Below are 14642 nucleotides of genomic sequence, written 5' to 3'. Positions count from 1 at the left end.
AAAAAAAAAAAAAAAAAAAAAACTTTGTCTTTCATCCACGTAGTGAAGTAGGATTGGTCCATGAGTTGTATACAAAAAAAACTATTAGGCAAGTTAGGCATTTATAATATCTCCAATAGTCTCTCCAAAATTTTTTGTTAGGCAGACAAGTTAGGAACAGTTCCTTTTAACTTTTACTTACCTACTTTTTCAAATACAATTTTCAACCGACTCTCTATCATTACTCTATCTCATTTATAGGAGTGGCAATGGGTCAGGTTTGAGGTTGGTTTTTTTTATGCCCGAACCCAACTCACAGGCCTGACTCCGAAACCCAAACCCACCGCATTTAATAAACGGGTTTTTTTTTTTTAACCCCAAACCTGCCTCGTTAAGCTCCACGGACCTGTGGGCCCCACCACCTTAGGTCCAATTGTGGCCCAAATAAATAAATAAAATTTTTTTGAATCTTTAAGTTGTGTAAGACGGAAACCATCACAAGAACAATGAAAAACAAAGTAAAAAGCACAAAAATTTTGTTCAATAATACAGATCAGAGTCTAAGACCATAAATACAAATTAGATCTTTCATAAAAAAATCAAAAAAATACAGATCAAATTAGAGTCTAAGCCTACAACTATTACAACCCCTAAAAAACTCCAAAAACAGAACCATGAAAAACCCCAACAGATTAGAGTTTAAGACCATAAATACAAATCAGATCTTTCATAATATATATATATATATATATAGATTAGATCAAAGTCTAAGCCTACCACTATTTCAACTCCTCAAAAACTCCAAAAATAGAACCACGAAAAACCAACAAAAATCCCTCCTTTCAAGGCGAGGTGAGAAAGGTAAGGGAGAAGGAGCGGCGTTTGCAGCGAGGTGGAGGAGTGAGCGGTGTCTGCAGTGAGATGGAGGAGTGAGCGGCGTGATGAGGGAGGAGTTAGTGATCTCTACGGCGAGGTGGATGAATAAGCGGCTTAGTGAGGGAGGTAGGGATTGATGAGACCGGTGAAGCGGAGGAGGGATCGGTGGCAGCAGGTGAGAGAGAGATAGTGAGGGAAAGGGATGGGTGGCTGAGAGTGAAGGAGAGAGTGGCGGTTGAGAGGCGAGGAATTAGGGTTAGGGAAATGTATTTAGAAGTGATAGAGTAGTATTTATACGTAAGTTTTGATTTTTTTTTTTAATAATATTATATATAGGGTCGGGTTTGGGCTAGGTATGCATAATAGTCAAACCCGACCTGAACCCACTACGAGTTAAGTTTATAAAACCTGAATTCGCCTCATTTGCTTAGCAGGTCGAATTAGGTTGGGTATCCGCAGATCGAGGTTTTTTTGCCATTCCTACTTATTTAAATATTATTTCTTCATTCATTTTTTATTCTTTCTTTAATTCTCCTTTATTATTATTTTTTTCATTCATAAAAATAAAAGAGAATTTGAAGCTCATAAATCCCAACTTCAAATCCCATTCAAAGAGATTAAATTTCACAACTTCAAGCAATGCATTATATTTTTCTATTGCACACTTGATACAACAAAATGGCACCACACCAAAAATATTCGAGACTTTTTTTTTCTTTGCAAAAAATTAGTACGAAAAAAAAAAAAAACATAAATATATCTCTACCCGCAAAACAATAATTCCTAGTTGATGGATGATTAATCAACCGTCCTCGTCCTTTATTATTTTTTTAATCTTCAATTTGTTAATAGTTAATCTTCATTTTTTAATCTTACTTTTCACAATTAAATTTTTAATCTTCAAAATTTTCAAGGGTTTTATTTTTTAATAGTCTATTTCTAATTTAAGATATCATCCCTTAAATTTTAATTATTAATATCCATTAACTTATCATTATCCCTTTTTTTTCTATAAAAAATTATATCTTATCTTAATTATAGAGATTATTATTCCTATTCATTAACTTCCAATTAATTTCCATTAAAAAAAATTAGCTGTAGTTTTTTTTAATAAAAACTTATTATCATTTTTTTTTTGAAGTGTTGGAAGGCTAAAGGTCATATATTTAGGGTACGTTTGGTACACTGAATGGAGATTATGACATGAATTGTAATCTTTATTAGTAGCAATAAAGTGTGTTGTAATGTAATAACTAAACCTATTCATTAGTTTAGTTGTGAGTTATAACATTATTATAACATTAGAATGAAACTTAACATTTATTTTAGGAAATATCTTACTTATACAATTATATCTCCTTAAAAATTATCATTTTTAAATTTAAGAGAGATATGTGTTATTTTTTTTTTATGATTTTTTTTTTTATAATTGTTAGATGTATATGAAAAGTTTGTTTATTTGGAAATATATTAAGTTTTTAAATTATTGTACTTATTAAGAAATAGCTAATATATACAACCTTTTAAAGAGGAATAATTATTCCTCATTTTAAAGAATAGTTATTTATAAGGAATGATTATTCCTTATAATAAAAATATAATCAAACTAAAGAATAACTAAACCATAGGAATAATTATTACATTACAGTGCCTATTACAGTCTACTAAACATGTCTTTATTTTATTTCTCCCATTAAAATAGCTAAAAATCAAAATGCCACACATAGTTCACGATTTGGATTTGAGAGAGAGAGAGAGAGAGAGGGAAATCGCCAAGAGGAAAATTGGCATTGTGCTTCGCTGGGCAAGAGAGAGAATCGCGTCATCTTCATCCTTTGTTGTCTATTCTGCTATCACCGCTGCTCGTCCTCTTTCCTATTGCCAACGACATGTAGTCGAAATGGTTTTTTTTTTTTCCCCTCTAATTTTATTAGTTTATAAGAAAGATTGTATTTTTTTAATTTTATTGCGTTTTTTGTTGTGTGTTTTTGTTTAGATTGTATGCAATAATTTTACTTGCGGGAGAGGGAGTGAAGAAACAAAGAGAAAAGAGAAAGGCAGGAAAGAGAAAGAATTTTTTTTTTTTTTATTCAGTCAGGTATTTTTTTTAAAGATAAAATAATGATTTGGAGTTGCTATAGTGTTCTCTAGATCAAGAGAACTACTGTAGCAACTTCAAAAAAATTTTGGAAAAGTTTTGCTTTTAGAGAATCTGTTGGAGCTGATTTTTTGGTTTGCTCTTCAAAAAATGCCTTTGGCTAATCTATTGGAGATGCTCTAAAAGTCCAAAATGTATTGGGCTATGGATGCACATTTCTATTTAAAAGTGTACAATGTGCTTGTTAACAGTATACGAACTCTAAGTATACCCAATGGCGGCTCTAGGAATTTTGTTCAAGGGGGTCATTAAAAAACTTAAACTAAGCAAAATTTAATAATAAATTTTTTTTGAATATATTGAGTTATCGAAAAAAAAAGAAAAACACAAATATATGAAGTTTTATAATTTTCTTCTGAGTTTTCATATTTTAAAATCATTACAAAATAGTTTATTATCAATTTTCATTATTTATTGTCAATGTTGGTAAGTGTGATCATTTTATTTTATTAAGTTTGTATAACATTTTTTATTTTTATGAAGTTGTCAATATTTATTTGTCATTTTTTTTATAAAAAATATTTTAAATTAAATGACAAAACTCAACCCACTGTCACCGTATTAAATTGGCCCACACTAAGTATCTACATAACTAATAAAATGCTTTAAAAAAAATACTAATTTTACTATTTTTGGTTCTCGAATCACTAACTTTATAACAAAAAGTTATTATAACTTGATAATAATATGCACACATGTGACAAACCTTTCATATTTTCTAAATATTAAATTATATAAAGTTATATTATATTTGTAGTACACAACACACATTCACATACATCACAATTCATACAAATAACATAATAAAAAATAAAAAATAATACACCCAATCAGTATTAGACACACACACACTCACACACACATATATATATATATATAATATAAATTTATAATAAAGAGAGACACCTACGATTTACAAACATTCTCTTTTTACTTTTAGAGAGACCTGTGATCTATGTTGTTGTTTGATTTTGGGTTGGGCTAATATGTGGTTAGGGTGTGCAAAATTTAAGCCAGAGTGTACAAACATATCTTTAGGGGTAAATTATACTGGTAAAAAAAATTTATACATAAAATTTTTAAAAAAAATTTCAAGTCAGGGGGTTCAATTGAACCCACTGAGCATAAAGTAACACCGCCCATGAGTATACCTTAGCTATACAATAATTGTTACAATTGAGATTGATACGTTTTTATTAATTTTTATTTGGGTTTATTACTGATATTTTTTTTTTATTTAGGTTGAAATTATTCTTGAAAAAATATATATACACGAGGTGGGTTATTCCAAAATGGTTGAACCTATCCAAAAAAAATCACCTCGACAATTGTAAAATGTTTTGTAGCTCTATACTTATTGATAAATGCTAGTACTTATGTGTACACCGTGTTCACATGGGTTATTAGCATGAAATCCATGTTATTGCTAATTATGAAAGGTTTTTATCCCTTATTTTTATTCTCAAAATTTAAGTTTTATTTATGTTAGTACTTATGGCAACATGAGGAGATGTTGTCAGATTAGGAATTCCACCATCTCTCTGCTCTTTTCCCTTTTCCTCTATAAGGTGGGAAAAATTCATGTGGGACACGTGCATGGCATGTCAAGGAAGTTGGATTGAAGGTATTTTGTCATTCATAATAAGATGAATTCGACACTAATAAGGTAAATATGAAAACGAATGTAAAGAAGGATAAAGAAAAAACATGTGTTTTGGAGAATAATAATAGAATATGCACATACAAATAAATTATAAATAATATATGCATTAAAAAAAGATTCAGTTATACTATATATATTAATATATAAATTTTGCCCAGACAAGAGCAAAACTCATCCTTTTCTGGTCACATTTTCATCATAGGAAAAATCCTCACAAGACATAATAAGATAATGACAGATCAGGTGGAATGGTTTTTAATTTTTTTTTTTCATCCCTACTTCCCTACTTTAAGGCACAAAGTTGATATCTCACACAAAGGGACCACAATTATTCATTCTACCAAACTCTTGATGGCTACAACCTTAATCAAAACTCTTTGTAACTTTTCATCTAATTCATGTTATTAGTCTAGAGCGAATCATCGACTTTTACATTATTGGTGAATAAGTATTGAATTTTGTTGATACAATTTAAGCGAGAGATGATGAATTTGAACTGTAGACATCTCTAATAAAAGATCTCCAAATATCAATTTCGACCTAAATTAAGGTCAGGTCATTCACAATAGAATGTTATCACACATTAGTATGAAGGTAAAGATCAGATGGAGTATTGTGGTCTGCTTTGTCCACACCATCAACGTTCCTAAGCCAATGGGTCCTGTTTAAAGAAGCGGCTTGCTCAGGAAGATCGTCCATCACCCATTCCTGGCCTTTTGGGCAGTATATGCCGGTCCGTGGATGCGGAACCCAGCACGGCGAGTAGCTTATATTGTCACCACGATTGATTGAACTTGCTGGTTTTTTATGCCAATCTGCTCCTCCTGCATGCTTGCTGAATCCACGATCAACTCGCATAGCTTCCCTGCATGAGTTAATCATATCAATTAGTATGTGCCATTAATATCACCCCCCTTGCTTAAAATGTAAAGATATTTACACTTAGATCTCAGTTAATGGATCCCATCACTGCAATTAGTTTTTATTAATTTTTTCATACAATAGCATTTTAACTTATGGCGTTCACTCCATAACATTAATGATAAAATATTTTACTATTTGAACTAACCAAAACTCACACATGGTTACACATTAATAAAAAAAGGACAACAAATAAAAAGTGTAAAAAGCATAATTTGCAAAATCAAGAAATTCCAAAACATGCACCCTATATCATGAACCTTTACAAAATTATAGCAAATGAAACTTATAATCAACATGATCAATAGATGAACATCACCTCAGCATTAACATCTTTGTTGTTTTTGCAGCGCTGCCTCTAGCCATGATCTTCAGTTGCAATGGAAAAAAAATAGAAAAGCAAAAAGAGAGAAAATACAGGACTACAGAAAATGGCAAAGTATATGGGCACAAAGATAGATATTGCTTGCAAGATTTGAAGCTGGGATTTGATGAAATTCCAATTGGCCAACACTAAGCATATATAATGTGGAGCTTGCCGTGTCTGAATTTCTCCAAAAGAATAAGTTCTGTTCTTTAGTACACACGGTGAAGGTCCCCTAAAAAAGTACAAAATTTATAAAAAGCGAAATCATTAAAGTTGAGCCCGCATTTTCCATTTCAGATACGCAGGTTCTTTCTATCAATCTGCGGTTCTAATTAAAAATGTGGATTATCAATATGGAATACTCATGTTCTATCAATGCATTAAATAACGGCCTATGATATGCTTTACTTTTATTTGTTGCTTATGTGTTGTTTCAATACTGGAGAATATTGAAAAAAAAAAAAAAAACTGGGAATATTAATATATGATATTGTTCTTCCCTGAAGAGTGGGCTATCGTCCTTCTCAAAAAAAAAAAAAGTATGGGCTATCGTTCTTTTTTCTTCCTTTCTTCATTAGTGGGTACTTGAATAGCTTGTTTTCTGCACGGCACCCTTAATTTTTCTTTCTTTATTGTAATATTCTCCAGTGGTTTGCTTCTTTTTTGGGTAGAAAATTCTCTAGCAGTTGATTCATATGCTTTAGGGCATAAGATGTGTGTGTGTATATATATATATATATATAGATGAATATATGTGTATATTTATTTTCATTTGTATATTCATGTTTGATGACAATAACTTCCCTTCTTGATTTAGTTAATGGAACAAATTAATGGAATTACTATCAACAAAATTTTATGCTTCAAAGTTCAAACTCTTAATTTATATTTTATAGTATATAATTTTATAGGTGTATTAATAAGTAATTAACTCTAAATTTATATTTTATAGTATATAACTTTATAGGTGTATTAATAAGTAATCAACTATAATATATATATATATATATTTTAAATCGTCAAGCTCATGATTTGAAAATGTGCTTACTGCTTTGGTGTGAATATTCTGCTCATCACACATACATATGAACCCTGAGTTGTGCTATTCAAATATTTTGTGTCATTATGCGCAACCCAGTTTTATGTGTATGCATACATCAAGTATGCGTGTGTATGCAGTAAGCATGCATATGCATACACGCCCTAAACACCCAGAAGCACATGAATGCAGCAAAACAGAAACCTCAAATCTAGCAACCTAGCATGCTTTTAAAAAAAGAAAAGCTATGTAAACCTAAACTAAACAAACATATTAAAACATACACAAACAAGAAAACAAGAAAAAAAAAAGATCAAAACAAGGAAAAGAAAAGGGAAAGGAACTAGAACATTATACCTCAAAAACACAAAGCTCCTTAGCTTGATTTTGATCGTTCCCTTCAGTCAATCTATTCACAATCAAATAACAAGTTATTAGTAAATTTGAAACTTGAAGATTAAGGCTAGAAAAGGCATCAATCAGAAAATATTGACGTGAGGATATTTTGTGAAAAAGTCCCTTCTTAATTCACTATTTCTAATGAATCTTGTGTTTTTTTTTTTTTAAGGATTTTGTGTGTGTTCTGAAAAGGGTTTTTATAGTCAGAAAATGGGGGTTTGGAATGGCTCCCAAACGATGTGAGATTCGTTCCAAAACCAAACTTTAATGCAGAAAAAACTTGTTTTTCATAGTTTATGGAATCCTAGCATACACACACATGCTCGTTTATGCGTACGCATGTATGAAGCATACGCACACAGAGCTTGAGCATGCATGCACATATGCATGTATGTGTACACATGTCCTAGGGTTTTCATAGCATTTCTTTTCCAAAAATAGCCTATGTAGTTCAAAAAAGAATTATATTTTTCCAAAAACACTTTCCTCAAGTCAATTTAATCTAATCGGACCCTAAACCAACCTTGGGCTTTAGAATTCCAATATCATTGGGAGTAGGGGCCGAGTCATAAGGGGTACAAAATATGGTGTCTACAAATGCCCCTCTATTGATTCATGAGCTTCGCTAACAGAATCAAAAGAATAAGAGACAATTTTTTTTTTTTTTTTTTAACTTATGGCTCAGGCCTAACCTACCCACACAGTAAACAAAATGAATACATGGGATGGGGTGTAACTCTGAAGAGTTGCGTGTGATTCGTATGCTCGAAGTCCCACCTTTGTTACTTGGAAAATGGACAACGATAGGTTCACTATCCCAGAACCTGTTTTGCCAATTGCAAGCAAAAGGCGAGTGACTCACTATCCTAGAGTCACTAAAAAAAAAAAGACAAACATGGCCAACGGCGTCAACCATCAACCAAACAAACAAGATGCTTTTACGAGCTTAAAAGGACATATATCTATGGTGTCCATTTGGGGCTCTTACCTTAAACTTCTCCAAGTGGCTTGAGCCTCTAGGTAATACTTGTCTTTTGGCTCCATCTCTATATCTTCTATTTTGGTGAGGCTCTTGCCTCTGAGTGACTTTTGTATCCATCTTTATCTCTATCTCTTCTATTGTGCCTACAAATTCAATTCCCTTGGGATAAGTGCATAAATGGCCTTGGTAATTTTGACTCATGAGGAAGTCCTTGGTGTAAGATCCATTGGGGAGAATGATTTGTTGAGGAGTGTGTTAGTGGCCCACGGGGGAGCCTCTTGACAATTTTGACCTATGAGGAAGTCTTTGATAGTGTGTAGTCCATTGGGGAAAATTCTCTTCTTCTCCTTTATAACTTACTAGGGAATTGGGAGAGCTTGTGTTGATTCTACACACAAGGGATTTTCCTCAACTCTTTGGGAAATTCTTTTCTTCACAACCCTTGAGGGAGTTGTTCATGTGCCTTGGACCTGTGGGGAGTCCTTCATGATACTTGGGAAAAATTGTGCATTTTGTAACTTACTGGGATTTGGTTGATGGTCTTAACTCACGAGGGACTTCCCTTAGTGATTTCCAATCCACTGAGGATGTTCTTGATCCTTTCAATCCATTGGAGATGCTTTGAGAGTTCTTGTGTCCTAATACCTAAGTTAGTCAATCTCCTTCTAATCTTCATTCTCCACCATGGCTCTACCACTATGTCACCGAATGAACTGTACCGAGCCGCTAAGATTTAACCACACCTTGTGTAGATCGGTTTTTACCTTTCAAAAGTGAAGTGCGGTCAAGCATAGGGTGAAACCGCACCCTATAGGTGTGGTGCAAAAAACCTCTCCAAAACCGACCGCACCGAACCGTGTACACTCCTAAATAATACATTATGTGTCTACTTAACCAATCAAATGTTTAAAGAATCACTAATTTTACTATTTTTTTAATCACTAACTTTATAACAAAATGTAATTATAATATGATAACAATATAATATACAAACATGTAACAAACCCTCTATATAATTCCTAATTATTAAATTATATAAAGTTATATTATATTTATACTATATACACACATTCACACAAATAACATTATAACAAAAATAAATAAATAATAACGCGCGCAATTAGTATCAAACACACACTCACACATATAATATATAAATTTATAATAAAAAGAGATATACTTACAAATTATAAACACTCACTCTTTACTCTAAAAGTCAAAAATATAGATAGTCAAATAGAGAAAAGTGATTCATGAAAAAGAGAGAGAGATCTATAATTTATATTGTTGGTTAGTTTTGGGGCGGATTGATCTATATCAGAGTGTGCAAAAATATTTTTAAAAAGTAAACTGAACTAATCGAATAATATTATTTATATATATATATACTCCCTCCGTCCCAATTTTTTTGTCCTGTTTGAAAATTCAAACTTTTTAAGGGAACATCATTTATTGTCTTATCTATCTTTTAAAAATGTATAAGTTTCCAAAACTACCCTTAAAAGAATTTATTAAAAAATTGAATTAGTAAATTAATAGGGTTATAATAGGAACATTAGTAAATTAATGACTTTTATTTTTAGAAACAGGACAATATTTTAGGACATCCCAAAATGGAATAGAGGACAAAAAAAATGAGACGGAGGGAGTATGTATTATCAAATCAGGGGGTTTGAACCCCTGAAGCATAAGTAACACCGTCCCTGGTTGTTGGACTTCTTACAAGTGGCTTTCACTCCCGACTTTAAATGTAAAGAGTTTGATGACTTAGTGATATTAGCCAAATCATCTATATAACAATCTTCTTCCTCTTCTTTCCACCTTTTCCCCTCTTCAAAAGAAGGTAAGTGAAATCTATATAACATATGATTTAATTTTAGCTTTTCCACTTATTAGCATTTCCCTTAATTTTATACAATTCAGTTGTCAGAGTTGGTCCCAGCAACCTTTTACGTTGTGTCTACTATTTACTTATTCGGTTGTTATTCTTCTTACATGTGACTTTCAGTCACCACTTATTATTGATTTATTTATTTTGTATACATTAATAGTTGGGGCGGCTCTTGGGGTAGAGAAATTATTAGGTATATTAGGAGGATTGTTAATGTAATCTTCCTTAATCTTTCAATTAATAAAATACTGTTATTTATACAAATGTGACACTATTATACATATATTTACATAAATAACATTATCACATTGATTAAGGGGGATCACATCAGCAATTTTTTCAATGTAAATAATAATTTTTTCTTGGTGAGAGGATATGAGCACTGAATATTTTTGTTGAAAATATAAAAAGATATTCACTAATTGAGCTATCTCAGGCTTTAAATGTGAAAAGTTTGGTGACTTTGACACGTGACATTGTTGCCGATGAGGATAACCATGGTTGGACTCTAACTCAAAATAGATAAACAAATGGTTGTAATTTTTTTTTTCAAGAACATATAATTGGGCTAAGAGTCTAAGAGCCAATCACCAAATCAGATTGTTTACCAAAAAAAAAAAAAAAAATCACCAAATCAGACGGCCTATACTGGACAACTGGAACTTTCCATATTGATAGTGACCAAAAATGACTTTCTAACAAACATACAAACATTAAAATACAAAGATGCTCCATGCTACTGAATCTGATAATAAAAAGAATTGTGATCTGGCTCCAGATTGAAATAACCAAATCTCAATCTTTGATGTCAGAACAAAGCATGTTCAGCATTAGACCTCTTTAACTTAACTAGCTAACATCCTTAAATTATTGTGTCACATTTTATAGGGCAACCCCTAATAATAAGTAATATTAATGTTTTATGGGTGCTTCCACGTGTTCAAAGATTTAATACTTGAAAGCAAAATAGCCAAATCAGTGGGTCTATGCAGGAACAGACTAAAACCCGGATTCTATGGACTCACGAGCTTGATCTTAATTCGTGGGATGGGAGAAGTTGGAATTTGTGTTATATGATTGGTTTTATGTGAGTCAGCTTATCATTTATATACTTTGATAATGACTTCTCCTTTTGCATCATTTGAAGATCCTTACTTGTATTTCTCAAAAAAAAAAAAAAGATCCTTACTTGTAGGTAAGTGATGCACGTGGCTATATATAATGCATCACTGTCTCTCTAACTACATTTAATATGCTCCGTTGTTTCTAGGACCATAGGTGTTTCTGAGACAGTTTTTTTTTTTTCCTTGTAGCGAGCAGGGTCGGTGACCATACGCGCAAAACACCTTTTTTTTCCCCTAAAAAAAAAAGAAACTATATATCAGTATATTTCTTAAAAAACAAAGTTAAAATTGAGCTACTTGTAATGGTCTATATAGCACAATTCAATCTAGTAACATTCAATGTCAGATTCAGTACATATTTGCATAACTTATATCTACCTAATTCAAAGTAACATTTAATGTGGGATCCAGCACATGTTTTTTTTTTAAAATTTTTTTTTATTGAGAAAAATATAAGCGAAATATTATTAAGAAAAACCAACAAAAACAAAACAAGTTCAAGGCAAATCCGATTGGAAAACATATTCCACATCTTCGGGTAAAGATTTTACTCATACATCAGTGTCTGCAAATAAAACTGCATTTTTAGCTAAACTATGAGTTAACCTATTTCTTTCTCGCTGATGCTGGAACATACGGCCCCTCAACATTCCTCCAAGGCTCTTAGTTTCATCAATGACTTGACCATTCAGCGTACGACAGAGGCCAGAACCCTTCAAGGCATCAATAACCCGAGTACAATCACCTTCAATAATAACTCTAAACAAGCTCAGCTCCTTAGCAAAAAGCACAGCCCTTCGAGCCGCCAAAGCTTCAGCCATTTTTATGGACTGAACCGAGCCAATATTCTGTCGCAAAGCTCCAATGATCTGCCCAGTATGATCACGATAAACTACACCAACACCTGCCGAACCAGATTTTTCAAAGAAGGCTGCGTCAAAGTTCGGATCCAGCACATGTTGGCATAACTTATATCTACATAATTCAATTCATAGTACTTATTAATTTATAAATGGGTCTAGTCTAAGTTTAACTATCGGGTTCCATAAAAAAAAAGTTTAATAATTGGGTTATGGGTTGAACTGTTAGTTTTAATATAATGAATATTTGTAAAAACTAATGAATGAGTACTAAAAATATTTACCTTAGTAAGGAAGATTTGTAGCTTAGTGGTAATGCGTTTTAACTTTTAACATTCAAATTTGAGGTACCAAAGTTCAAATAACACTTAAAAATTGTAATTTCAAGGTGCGCTTTTTTTTATTATTTATATATTTGTTAAGGGAACCTGTGCTTTTTAATGGAGTGAATATTGCTAATGCATTAAAGAAAAGGGGAAAGATAACAGAGAAATTGGATTCCTTTGTTTTTTGTAATTTTAAATAATGAACAAAAAAAAAAAAAAAAATTGTAAGACAAGGTAGTGGGATCCAACTTGAACTCAGATATACCAAATTTGATTCCACAAAGCACAACAACAAGATTAAAGGACCTCAAACTACAATTACAATAAATTATAAAAATTTAAGATGAGCTTTTAAGTGAGTAAATATTACTAATACTTTAAAAAGAAGAAGGAAAGATGATAGTGAAATTGGATTCTTTTGTTTTTTGATTTATAAACAATGATAACAAACGAAATTGATAACTCAAGCCTGAAGGTAAACAAACTAATGGGATCCAACTAGAAACTCAGATATACCAAATTTGATTCCAAAACATAAAAAGCAAAACAAGAAGATAATACACACAAGGAGAATGTGTAGGGCAAGGGCATTAACTCGTAGTGGGAGTGGTCACCCTTTCGACAAAGCGATGTGACGAAGGCTGGCTGATTGGAATCTTAACACTTGTTTCGCACCACATTCAACTTGACAACGGCATCCCTCATAAAATTTTGTCTCATATTCTGTCTCTCTTATCTTACTTAGCCTTTCATTTTGTTTGCACAAATAAAGCTATTACACGCACCCTGTTATACACACTTTTTTAAAGTTAAAATTGTGAGTTGAATATACAATTTCAATTTCAAACCCATGATTTTTTTTTTTTTTTTTTTTTTTTTTTTTTTTTTTTTTTTAAGTGTGTGTAATAGTGTGGGTTGAGATCAAATTACACATTGAAGAGGAGAAAATAAGCTGACGGATCCAAGCAATGTTGATGGATGGGCCCATTAGGTGCAAGACTCGGTGAGGACGGATTTGTTGGCCACGTGTTAGACATAATCCCTATATGGGAATACTTGCGGCACACCTCCTAGATTCTAGGGGTAATTAGAGTCTTAGCGCAATTAGGGTTCTAGAAGCTGCGTGCATCGATGGAGATCTTCTTTATAAGGAATATGACTTGTCCATCACGTTTGGGACTCCTCAAGAGGATTTCTACAAGGAAAGACTTCGACTCCAAGTAAAAAAGGTCAACTTTCGACTACTATAAAAGCCCCAATACCCTCACAAATCGAGGTACGCATAATTAACCCCTCTCTAGCACTCTAAAGTTGAAAAGAGTTTTAACTTAACCTTCGGAGGGTATTTGGCCGGCACCACACTGGTGCTCTCTACGTAGGTCTTTCCCCTTTCTTGTGTTGTGCAGGTTGCATTCTGAGCGTGTGAGTACGTGCGGCTCACTGGTGATTTTTTCGACTTCATCAGTTGGCGCCGTCTGTGGGAAATTGCAGTTGAGATTCGTAAGCCATATTAACGTTTCCTAGACAAAAGGGTTGTATGGTACTCACTCGCTCGATGGCAACCACCAACGACGTTCAGGAAGAGGAACCACACACGACTGCCCTCGAGAGACAAGTTCAAACTCTCGTTGCTGCCGTAGAACGCCTCACCAAACAAAATCACGACTTAGAAGAACAGCTGCACCAGAAGAACGCTGCACCGAATGACCAGCAAGGAGATCAAGGGACTAGCGCGGAAAGAAAAAACCAGGAGAAACCTGAGGGCAGCCACGCCCCAAGTAGACTGGAGAGGCAAAATTTGAACATGCCATCCCTTACGGATGCAACTCCGCCATAAATTGCTACAGAGATGCAGGCGATGAAGGAGCAGATGGAGGTTATGATGAACACGCTCAAAGGACGGGTGTCTAGTGACCTTGACGACTTGGTCAACCGCACCGACTCGCCTTTCACCGCGGCCGTTAACTCCTTCCCCCTACCCCATAAGTTCCGCATGCCGCATATAGACAGTTACGACGGGGTTAAGGATCCACTGGATCATCTAGAGACCTCAAGAC

Source organism: Quercus suber, unplaced genomic scaffold (assembly GCF_002906115.3).
Source record: "Quercus suber isolate HL8 unplaced genomic scaffold, Cork oak 2.0 scaffold_374, whole genome shotgun sequence".
In the NCBI taxonomy this organism is placed as follows: domain Eukaryota; kingdom Viridiplantae; phylum Streptophyta; class Magnoliopsida; order Fagales; family Fagaceae; genus Quercus; species Quercus suber.
This window is presented reverse-complemented; position numbering follows the sequence as displayed.